This window comes from Hyperoodon ampullatus, assembly GCF_949752795.1.
Source record: "Hyperoodon ampullatus genome assembly, chromosome: X".
NCBI classification, from domain to species: Eukaryota; Metazoa; Chordata; class Mammalia; order Artiodactyla; family Ziphiidae; genus Hyperoodon; species Hyperoodon ampullatus.
In genome coordinates, this window is record NC_136913.1 from 23,294,742 (window position 1) to 23,307,518 (window position 12,777).

Here is a 12,777-nt window from a genome sequence, read left to right on the forward strand (position 1 = left end):
ACTGCAGGAGAAAAGTCAAGTGAGAGTAGTGTTTGGGGAGCAAAGGGAAGTGAGTTGCAGGGAGAAATAAGGCAAAACTTCAAATACTAATGCTGGATCTGAATAAGCAAACTCTGAAAGAGTTCTCTTTAAAGCCAAGAACAGGTGGAAGTGTTAACTTAGGCTAATCAGAGAATACTTAGTAAGTTGAGGGCATTTTCACCTCAGTTCTCTACGTATTTTATGTCAAGTGTATGGGATTTTTGGGCTCAGCAGGATTCGAAGGTATTTATTCAGATGATAATAGTTGGTACACATTTCATAATTGAACACCGTCCACGACAGTTACACTGTCTGGTCATGGACCCTAGGGTTGAGTGACACATTTTAAGCTCATAATGGTCACCTGTGCAATTCAAGACAAAGTGGAGACTTTCTAAATGTGTGGTCTCAGGGCTGCCATATTAGCCTAATGGGAACTGGGATTGATATTGGCATGGTTCTCATTGTCTTCACTGAAGGTGATGATAGTTTCTTTCTCCCAAGTTTCCTCATAGCCATAAAGAGACTCTGGGTATGAACTAATGGCCTTGCTACTGCAGTGCTGAGTATAGATGGGAAAAAAATCAGTCATTTGTCTTGTAGCACACTCATCAATCCATTCCCATATCCCTGCCAACAGTACTGATTTTCAAGTGTACTGTAAACTACCTAAGTAGAAATGGGAAAAAAAAAACCCAAAACATTGGTTGAACAAAATTGTTACTTTTAATGACATTTTGTGCTATTGATGTCATTAAAAAAAACCTTCCTGTGGCTTTGGATTAAATTAACAAATTTACAAACACTATAAAGCTAATTCCTAGCAGAGAGGGAAATCAACAAGGTGGACATTGAATATTCTTTTCTAGATATATTGAGGAAAAAGGGGTCTATAAGCTAATATGTCTCAATGAGAATTTCCCACTTCATTGTGTTGTGTTTTAACTGGTGTTTCATTTTAGGTTGACTTCTTCTGTTATCAAAGTTGTAACCTTCCTCTTCCAAGTTATTAGATGGTATATGCTTGGCGAATAGAAAATGATTATTAAGAAACTGAGGAATTAAAATGGAGAATGGCATTTCTAAGAGCATATAAAAGTTTGCAGACTGTCATCTCTCCCGTTGGCCCGATGGAGGAGGAGGAGGAGGAGGAAGCGAGGGCGCTGCTGCCTGGCGGCCCCAACGAGGCCGGCAGAGGCGCCCCCGTTACACCCCTGCCCCCGGGGCGCTGCTGGCCCTCTGCGACCCCAGTCGCCTGGCGCACCGGCTTTTGGTGCTGTTGCTGATGTGCTTCCTTGGTTTCAGCAGCTATTTTTGCTATGATAATCCTGTTGCCCTTCAGACTCAGGTTAAACGGGATATGCAGGTGAATACCACGAAATCCATGCTGCTGTATGCCTGGGATTCTTGGCCCAATGTAGTTTTGTGTTTCTTTGGTGGCTTTTTGGTAGACCGCGTATTTGGAATACGATGGGGCACCATTATTTTTTAGTTGCTTTGTTTGCGTTGGACAGGTTGTTTTTGCTCTGGGTGGAATATTTCGTGCTTTTTGGCTGATGGAATTTGCAAGGTTTGTGTTTGGGATTGGTGGGGAGTCCTTAGCAGTTGCCCAGAATACATACGCTCTGAGTTGGTTTAAAGGCAAAGAATTAAACTTGGTGTTTGGACTCCAGCTTAGCATGGCTAGAATTGGAAGTACAGTAAACATGAACCTCATGGGATGGCTGTATTATAAGGTTGAAGCTTCGTTGGGTTCTGCTGGTCACACAACCCTTGGGGTCACACTTATGATCGGGGGTATAACATGTATTCTTTCACTAGTCTGTGCCTTGGCCCTTGCTTACTTGGATCAGAGAGCAGAACGAATCCTTCATAAAGAACAAGGAAAAAAGGTGAAGTTTTCAAGTTAACTGATGTGAAAGACTTCTCCTTCCCCCTGTGGCTCATATTTATCATCTGTGTCGGCTATTATGTTGCTGTGTTCCCTTTCATTGGACTTGGGAAAGTTTTCTTTACAGAGAAATTTGGCTTGTCCTCCCAGGCAGCGAGTGCCATTAACAGTATCGTGTATGTAATATCAGCTCCCATGTCCCCAATATTTGGGCTTCTGGTGGATAAAACAGGAAAGAACATTCTCTGGGTTCTGTGTGCAGTGGTGACCACTCTTGCTTCCCACATGATGCTGGCATTCACTCTGTGGAACCCTTGGATTGCTGTGTCTCCTGGGACTCTCCTACTCATTGCTTGCCTGTGCATTGCGGCCAATGGTGGCGTTTGTAGTTCCCGAACATCAACTGGGAACTGCATATGGCTTCATGCAGTCCATTCAGAATCTTGGGTTGGCAGTCATTTCCATCATTGCTGGCATGCTATTGGATGCTTGGGGATATCTGTTTTTAGAAGTTTTCTTCATTGCCTGTGTTTCTTTCTCACTTTTATCTGTGGTCTTACTCTACTTGGTGAATCGTGCCCAAGGTGGGAGAACCTAAATTATTCTGTAAGACAGAGGGAAGAAATAAAACTTTCTCATGCAGAGTGAGAAGTTTAAATGACTGTGTCATGAGAATGGGCTGCACACATCATTGGTTTGAAAACCTCCAATTTTTTTTTTCTTTTAATTTAGAGTTTAGTCGTTAGGAAAAATAATGGTCTGGAGAATTATTATATTTTGAATATATGTATTTTGAAGTATAACTGTGAGGACTATTTTAGCCTGTGTCTTTTGTATTGCTGAAGAATTCTGCTTTGGAATAGGCTCATCACTGATGAAGTTTAGAAAATTGCATCTGGTACATGCAGGTGATTTTGAGTAAGTACAGTAAATAATGGAAATCTTCGGATCTTGTACTGAGATAATTTTCACAAAGTGTATCTTAGGGATGTGGCCTTTAATCTTAAAGCAAAAAAAAAGCTTTTGAGGGATTAGCAAGGATATTTTATGTAGAATAAACAATGGCATTTTAATAGGCATTCCCTTTTGTAATAGGGAATATTCGAAAGATATTTTTAGGAAGTCTCATTTCCACAAATAGCAGATTGTGTTCTGCTCTCTTTAGTTACCAGAGGTTGCTGAGCAGTGACCCTTTTGAGCTTCTTTATTTCTCTGTTACTGAGGACCCTAATCCCTTAGGGACATAATTTTGTGGTACAAACTTTCTGTACGGTTTTTCTTACAGTCCAATTAATTACTAAAAAACGTCCTGTAAATTATGATAATTGCGTATCTACAAGGATACATAAAAACACTGCAAGAGGAAAAAAGAAAAAAAAGTTTGCAGAAATCTAGTCTGCCATCTCCATGCCCAAAAATTTAGTTCCTCTTTCCTGTTTCTCTTAGTAAAACACTGTAGTTTTATTTCCTTGTATATTCTGCCTGCCCCTAGGAATTAAGTTTTTAAAATATTCTATTTAAATAATATTTGTGATTTTTGACAAATAAAAATTTCTCACAATTAAGACTTCTCCTTCTACATACAGATAGATTCCTTAGACATTGCTACAGCCTGGAACCAGAAAGACAAGATTGAGTCTCCACGGTTGTTTACAGATTGCATTATGGCATTGGCTTTTGGATGACTGGATGAATATATTTTTATTTTGGACTTGACTTATTTTTCAATATGGAGACCTAGTCAAACGTATGTTTCAGGGTCTTCATTGCCAGTATTGAGGCTTCCTCTTGGGATGACACAACTTGGAGAAGTAGCACGCCCCAGAAATTATACACTTACGATTCCTCTGGTGGCAGTATCAGCTTCCCACTTTATAGAGCCATTTAATTGATGTGTTTCATCCCGTTTCCTCTCATTTCATCCGTTTGTATTGAGATGTATGTAAATGACACGTCATTTCTGAGCAGTTCTCAGGGAATTGAACATGGCTTTGCTCTTCAGATTCCTTAACTTCCTTCCTTCCCTTCCATTCTTCTTTGCTTCCTTCCTCCATCTCTCCCTCCCTACTTTCCATCTTTACTTCCTTATTTTGTCCTTCCTTTGACAAAGATTTACTAAATGTCTACTATGGGCACTGAACTCAAAAGCAAAAAATATATGCAAGCACAGCCTTGGCCTGAAGGCACTTAGAGTCTGACTGCTTTCTTCCACAGGTGCCTGAGGCTTACACAATGAAAGTCTCAGGAAATCCAACTGGATTTGTTTAGCAGATTCTTTACTTGTGGTTGAGATTTTGAAAATTTGGAGGACCATGTTCAAAGTCCTTCATAGCTTTCTGAAGCATTTTTGGAAGGATACATTTATGTGCAATTGGTATGCTTCTCATAAATCACTCCTACCCGAACACCAGCTAGACAGCAGAACGAGTGAACTCTATGAGCTTGATTTGCATTTTTTATTACACTCATTTTAAAAATGAGCAAAGTTTTGAGAATATTCTTCAATTCATATTTTCACAGCCAGAATCATCTTTGCCCTAGTCCTAATTAGTGTGTTTTCCTGCATTTTTGTCTCACAATTACACTGTGCCTCTTTTTCTCATCATTGTGTCTTGGCAAGGGATGAGTGGAAAAATGTGAAGATTAAACATTCTCTCTAGAAGAGTTTTATTTGTCTATTCATAGTCTAAGATTTTTTTTTATTAATGATTTAGAAGTACATGAGTAAATTTGATGATGTTAATTCTGTGCTTATATGAAGATCTCCTAACATCACAATAGATTTTTGTAGCTATGTCTCAGCTTTAGTGAGATGGAGTTCAGTGATGTTGCCAAAGAGCTGATTGATTAATTTTATAAAGTCTAATGGTTTTTGTCTTTGCAAAATTTAGGTTTGCCTGTCAGTTGTGCTTATTTTTCCCTCAGAAATTTGAAATGGCAGCTGGATGTTTTACCAGGTTTCTTAAGGGCTTTTTATTTCTGGGATAGCTGCTGGGCCATCAAACTAGAAGGAGAACTACCATTTGGCAAGATGGTCACTGCATGAGGTTAAGGAGTTTGAAAGTTCTATTCTCACTTTGCTCCAGGCAATTTTGCAATCGTAATAGATTTTTACCCTTTTAACATGCTGTTCATCTTCAAAAACCATACTGCTAATGTCTTAATAGCTTCATTTGACCCAGGAAGGGATATTTTGTTGTCTGAGAATATAGTCATAGGGCAAGTGGTCTTTGCTGGGCCACAGGAATGGATGAGCAATAGGCTTGCCCACTGTCCCATTCATGTGTAGTTTAGAAACCAGCCATCTTCTCCTGCCATGCTGTTTAGATTTGGAGTCAGTGGTTAGCCTGAAGCTCATAGAGCTACTCAGAAGTCAGTAGAAGGGGAATTTTCTTTTTAAAAAATCTGTACACTCTCTGGTCTTTCTCACATAACAGTATGGATGACAGTGAAAAGAACATCTATTTTACTTCATTTCTCTCACACTGATCACTTTCAGATGTCAAAGTCTGTTTCATCTTGTTTTAACTTCAGGATTTTCCATTTTCTTCTGATTTTATCTTATTCTTATTTTTAAATAATAAATGTATATCCTGTCAGTGTTCTAAGGAATATTAAGATATTTCCTTCACAAATCATAAGTATCCCAGTGAATTAAAATAGTCATTGTGACCAATAACCTAGATTACTTTTGCAAAGAAATTAGTAGCTATTAGAAAATTATACTATTATATGATAAAATGGAAGTTATATTTAGAAATGATGTTTAGGCACCATTAGATTCCTCATCAGTTTCAAGAATGAAAACATTTTCTGTACTATACATAACATTTTACACCTCCCTTTTTAACAATAATCACTTTCTTTTTAAATTAATGGTGTACAATTAAAAGTAAATGTAGAAAAGTAACAACAAAGTAAAACTCCCTTAAAACATGCAGAAGAGCAAAAACAAATTAAAACCTCATTGAAATAAATTTTCAAGCATGAAAATAATTGTTTAAAATAAAATGTTGTCTGTGCCTCTTTATGTTAATGATGTTAATTTTTAAATAAATTATACATGGTCAAAATTAGAGCAGAAGTACAAAAAAGAAACGAACTCATCCGAAATACAAAGAAGAAATAAAAATTTTCTTAATAAATGGAATGAAACTATAGTATAATTAATTTTTTCATTCCAAATATCTTATTAATAGATATGGAGAGAAGGATATCTGGAAGGATAGAGAAAATTCTTACAAAAATAGGATTATACTGTGCATGCAAATTTCAAATAAAATCATTAAATTTTATTTGAATTCAACAGGAGGAATAAGAGAGGTGCAGGTGTTTGCTAAACTTCATTCCTCAGAGGTAATGACTTCCCCCCACCAACTTTATTTAGATATAATTGACATATAACATTGTGTAAGTTTAGGACGTACAACATGTTGATTTGATGCACTTATGTATTGCAAAATGATTACCATGATAGGTTATCTAACACCTGCATGATGTCACATAATTACTATTTATTTTTTAAGGTTAGAACCTTTAAGATTTATGAGATTAGCAACTTTCAAGTACATACTACAGTATTATTAACTATAATCACCCTGTTGTATATTAGATCCCCAGAACTTATTCATCTCATAACTGGAAGTTTGTACCCCTTTGACCAACATCTCTTCATTTCCCCCACCCCACCCCTGGTAATCACCAACCTACTCTCTGTTTCTATGAGTTCGGCTTTTTTAGATTCCACATATAAGTGATATCATACGGTATTTGTCTTCCTCTGTCTGACTTATTTCACTTAGCATAATGCCCTAAAGATCCATCCATGTTGTCCCAAACCAGAGGTGATGACTTTTGAATGTTTTTTAATACTTCAGGATATTGCCTACTAACTCTAAAGGATGCATTTGCTTATCTCTTTGCTTTGGGATTTATCATCACTAGGCAATATGCATTGGCTCCAAGTTATGAAAGAGGATTAGCTTCCTTATGCCATATATCACTCTCCTATATTGGGGTTTGTTAAAAATCAAGTTTTTGATTACTGATATTATACTTTTACTAATCTCCATAAGCATATGCCTCCTTCTTCATCAACTTGGGAAAGTATCTCTTGACTTCCCACCACGTAAAACAAGGAACTTAGACCCTCTATTTCCCTCCAGCTCTACTTCCCTCTTTCACCTATCACTTTCTGTCAGTCATAATATCATTTTTATATTGTCAAGGTATATAATATGTACCTTCTGGTTAAGTGCTTCATGCTATGGGTTGATTCTGATAAAAAAAATTTCAAAACTCATAAAATACGTTAACAGAATCAAGGAGTATGGCTTCTGAGGTAGCTCTAGTCATGGCCATTCCAGTGAGGAGGGAGGATGAATGAATAGAGCAAACTTATATCTTCTTTGGTACAAGTCCCTATGACTTCTGTCCATATTTCACTGGGAAGAATTTAGTGGCATGGTCATACCTAACTGCAACAAGGGTTGGGATGAGTGATGATCTGAAATATCTGGTTTGTACCTCATTTTGACTGAGCACACGTACATGTGTAGGATCAATGCCCAGAGGTGGAAATGTTCGGTAAAGCAGCCTATGTATTTCTCAATTAGATAGGTATTGCCGAATTGCCCTGCATAGGGGTTCTCCGAATTGAAATTCTTACAGTGTGTAAGAATGCCCATTTCACTATATCTTCAAAACAGAGAGGCTTACAAAATTTTGGATTTTTGCCAATTTGAAAGATGAAAAATGGTATTTCAGTGTCATTTAAATTTGTATTTCTTCTATTTTGAGTGACGTTCAGCATACTTTATATATTGAATATCCATTTGAATTTCTTTTTCTCTGAACTGCTTGTTCACATCTTCTGCCTACCTTTTTTTAAAATATAAATTTACTTTATTTATTTTTGGCTGCGTTGGGTCTTTATTGCTGTGCACGGGCTTTCTCTAGTTGTGGTGAGCAGGGGGCTACTCTTTGTTGTGGTGAGCAGGGGGCTACTCTTTGTTGTGGTGAGCAGGGGGCTATTCTTTGTTGTGGTGCACGGGCTTCTCATTGGGGTGGCTTCTCTTGTTGCATGCAGAGCATGGGCTCTAGGCACGTGGGCTTCAGTAGTTGTGGCACACGGGCTCAGTAGTTGTGGCTCGTGGGCTCTAGAGCACAGGCTCAGTAGTTGTGGCTCATGGGCTTATTTGCTCCGTGGCATGTGGGATCTTCCAGGACCAGTGCTCGAACCCATGTCCCCTGCATTGGCAGGTGGATTCTTTTTTTTTTTTTTTAAATTACAGTACATACAAAGCTGCCCCTTTCTTTCATTCTCTTCAACTTTTTTTTAAAATTTATTTATTTATTTATTTATGGCTGTGTTGGGTCCTTATTTCTGTGCGTGGGCTTTCTCTAGCTGTGGCAAGTGGGGGCCACTCTTCATCGCAGTGCGCGGGCCTCTCACTATCGCGGCCTCTCCCGTTGCAGAGCACAGGCTCCAGACGCGCAGGCTCAGTTATTGTGGCCCACGGGCCCAGTCGCTCCGCGGCACGTGGGATCCCCCCAGACCAGGGCTCGAACCCGTGTCCCCTGCACGGGTTCTGCAGGCAGACTCTCAACCACTGCGCCACCAGGGAAGCCCCCGCCTACCTTTCTTAATAGGCTACTGGTATTTTTGCTTAGTTGTAGGACCAATGAGTATTATGGAGCATTTGTCAGCAGTGAACAAGAAACTAACATACTTATTGACTTAAATGAAGGCCAGCCCATTTGAAGCAAGCCATTTTTTTTTAAAGATAGAATTTTCCCTGGCATATTTGGACTTTTGAATTTTATCTTCAATGAGGCACAAGTCTGGGGAGCAGGGGGTCCACATTTCTACACAGAACTTGCCCAAGGTAGGAGCTAGCTTTGCCTTTAATTCTGTTTCACCTTAAATTTTGTTTCACAAATGAAGCACCTTTGATGCTCCGCCTCTATGTTTGGAATGAAGACAAGAAAAACTAAAATACATTGAAAAGAGTTTCCCATTTTCTATTAAGGAGAATCTAGAGCTGGTATGGGAACAAAAGGAAATGACTTTAAATACCAGCAAACTGATACTTTCCCCAAATTTGGAAAATAATATCCATTAGGGTCCAACAGAAGTCAGAACTAATGTATAATCATTAGTGGAAAAGAATTGGTAAATTGCAGTCTGTTGAAAGCTCCAAAATTTGTAACTTTAGGCAGGGCAATTTTTAAGTCATTTATTATACAATTATAAATCAATATTATCTGGAAAACCCCTAAAATTTATAAAGATTATGTTAATGACATAAAATGAATTGAGGGGAAAGAAGTGATATTAAAGAGCAAAGTTATTTAAAAATTGACATGTCTACAAAAGTAATTCCTGCATCTTCAATCTGTTTCATTATCTTAACTCAATGTAGTACAGTATTCAGTTTTATTAGGTAAATTATTTCTTTATGCTGTATATTTTAGAAATGAATAGGCAATTTCCTTTCATTGGCAACTATTATATCCTACATCAGTAATGTACGATTTTTGAGGACTGTATGCACTAATAATAGTGTGAAGAAAACTGGTGAGTGGACTTCTAAACACAATGCATTGCTACTATCTATTGACAGAATGGAGACACTGGTACCAGTAAGTGCTTCCAGTTAATATAAAATAGTAATAAGATCATAGAAATAAAGAAATATTATTGATATAAATAGTAAGTACAATTAATATTGTACAAATGAAATTACTTTGTGATCAAATGACAGCACTAAATGGTTAAGTCAGAAATTAGCAGATGTGGAAGAATGCAGACCCTGAACTTAATTTAAAAGTAATGGTTATGGGAGTTATAAGCATTATTAAAATTTTGGGAGAAGAAGGTCAAGATGGCAGACTAGGAGGATGCGGAATTCGTGTCTCCACACAACTAGGGCACCTCCCAGGCACCGGGGGGGGACCACAGACACCTAAGGGGATAGGAGGAACCCCCAGTGACCGGGTAGGATGTGGGAGGAGTGAGGGGGGAGGAGAAGTGCAAGCAGGATGGGACTGGCGCCCCTGAGGGGTGGCTGGGAGAGGGGAAGGGATCCCACGACCGAAGGGGGAAACTGGGGGACCACTGGGAGGGCAGAGGATCAAAAGGGAGCGTGGCCAGGTTCCCCTGCCCACGTGGGCCCCCGGGAGCCTGCTGAGATCCCAGGGCTGACCCTCTGCTCACCGAGGCCCCCTGCAGCTGTGCGGATCCTGAGGGACTGGGAGGGAGGGAAGGGGGAGCCTGGACCTCCGGGACGACACCCCTGAGGGGTGGCTGGGGGGAGGGGAGGAGCTCCTACACTCACTAGGACCCATCCACGGTCAGGGGTCCAGCAGCGACGGGGGAGACCCTGGGGGAAACGGGGGACGTGGAGGAAAAGAAGCGAATGCGGCCAGTGCTTTCCTGTCCACTTAGGCACCAGGGAAGCCTGCTGGGCTCCCTGGCCTGATCCTTTGCACCCAGAGCCTCCCTCCTACTGCGCAGAACCCAAGCCCCACCCCTACGCCCCCAGCCAGGGCCCTACCTCTACACTTAGAGACCCCCTCCAATGCACTGGGCCTAAACCCCACCCACACACCCTCACTTTAAATCATTTTAAATCATTTTAAATCATTTAAATCACTTTAAATCATTTTTTATCACCTGCCAAAAATGGCACACTGGTTTGCCTATAATAGATGCTTAAGTAGGATTTTCTTGACTTGTATTGCTGTAGATACATTCAGCTGGCTGATGGTATTGTGGAGCCATTTCCTTGCTGGATCATAATTTTTGTTAGAATTCTAATCATCAGTACACTTGCCATGGTGTGGGGCACAAACCTCAGGAGATCATTATTATCTGTGAAAGAGACTGTTGCACAATTTTCTTTGTGTTTTATACTTTCTCTTCCTTCCCTGCCTTATTCTGAGATGTTAAGGAGTGAAATATGCAAAAACTGAAAACAATGTGGGTTTTGCATACATTTGTAATAAGAACAGATGACGGAGTTTTTATATCCACAGATTGGATAATTAATTTCAAATTTAAACGGAGTCTACTGATTCCTTCCTTCCTCCCTTCCTTCCTTCCCTTCTTCCTTCCTTCCCTTCTTCCTTCCTTCCTTCCCTCCCTCCCTCCCTTTCTTTTTTTCTTTCTTTCTTCACCTTAAAATAGAACCTAAAGGGAAAGGCAGATAAACTAATAAGCAAATAAACTAATACGAATCATTTATTTGAAAATTCAGAAATTTTCTGTGAAGGTCATCTGTAGGAAGATGTGATGTGTACTGAGTTGGGAGGTAACTGTTTCTGAACATGATTACAGAAGGCCTGACTTAGAAGATCTTCAAACCAAGACTGGAAGGATGAAAAGAGCCTGGAGGACTGTGCAGGCAGGATCATCTAGGTGAAGGGAAGAGCATGTGCAAAACATATAGGAAGAATCAATTTTGAAACTGAAAGGAGACCAAATATTTCTCTTTAGGTTTTTTTTTAATTTTTTAAATTTATTTTTGGCTCCATTGGGTCTTTGTTGCTGTGCATGGGCTTTGTCTAGTTGTGGCAAGCAGGGGCTACTCTTTGTTGCGGTGCACTGGCCTCATTGCAGTGGCTTCTCTTGCTGCGGAGTACGGGCTCTAGGTGCGTGGACTTTAGTAGTTGTGTCACACGGGCTTCAGTAGTTGTGGCTCGCGGGCTCTAGAGCGCAGGCTCAGTAGTTGTGGCGCACGGGCTTAGTTGCTCTGCCGCATGTGGGATCTTCCTGGACCAGGGCTCGAACCCATGTCCCCTGCATTGGCAGGCGGATTCTTAACCACTGTGCATCCGTGGAAGTCCCTCTCTTTAGGTTTTATTTGCATATATTCAGTAGCTTAATGAGACTTCTTCTTGGTTCAGAAGGAAGGTGAACTACAATTTACTGACTGTCTACTATGGGCCAGGCTCTTTTCTTGATGTTTTACATTTCTAAATGAACGTCTTGTGAACCCCTCACATTCCGGAGGCTTATCAACAAACTCACCGTCTTCCCATTTCTATATGCTTCTTTTGAAATTTCTTATATTGGTGAGGAACAACTACCATCCATTCAGTTGTGCAAGTCCCAATCCTAAATCTCCTTCTAGATCTCCTCATCTTCCATACCCAATTTTTCTGCATATTTATTCAGTCTGCTCCATAATAAATTCTTGATGTATTTGTCTCCATCCCTTCTGCCACTACTCTCACCAGATCCTACCCACAGTATTGAATGTCCTGTTCACTGTGCTCTCCTCCTTAATTTTACCCTTCTCCAATCCATCCTCTAACATCTCTTGAGAATGATCTTTTGAGAACAAATATGACGTCAGCTCTTTGCTCAAAATATGTCATTGGCTTCTCATCATCTTTAGGAAAAAAACCCAAACAAACAACAATTCCTTGGCATGACATACCAGTCTCTTCCTCCTCTGGCCCTTGCCTACCTGATCAACCAAATTTTCTATAACTGCTCTTTAATATCCTCTTACAAACCTCTTGCCCAAGAGCACTCTTTCACCTTCCTGTCATTTACACCATTGTTCTTTTTGCCTAGAATGTGGCCCTTAAGTTAGTATCTCTAATAAATGCCTATTTGAATCCTTGAAGTCTCAGCCCAAGCCCAAGGTTATCTTCCTTGTGAGGAGTTCCTCGATTCTTCTAGGTGTTTCTGGACTTCTTTCCCCTGTCTTCCCACTACACATTATAATGACGCTGATTACCATATTCTATTATAATGATTTATAAGTCTGTATCCCTACCACCCGGTAGTCCCCTTGAGTGCAGGGTTTGCCCTTTTATCTGCATCTTCACAGCCCTTGTGTCATCCATGCAGT

At 39.9% G+C, this 12,777-nt stretch overlaps 1 pseudogene across 1 annotated transcript; it reads left to right on the top strand.

Moving 5' to 3' along the window:
• Positions 1-1,151: 1,151 nt before the first annotated feature.
• Positions 1,152-2,560, top strand: LOC307069034 (lysosomal dipeptide transporter MFSD1-like; annotated as a pseudogene). The gene has a single exon. The product of its transcript is annotated as a lysosomal dipeptide transporter MFSD1-like (transcript).
• The last annotated feature ends 10,217 nt before the right edge of the window (positions 2,561-12,777 follow it).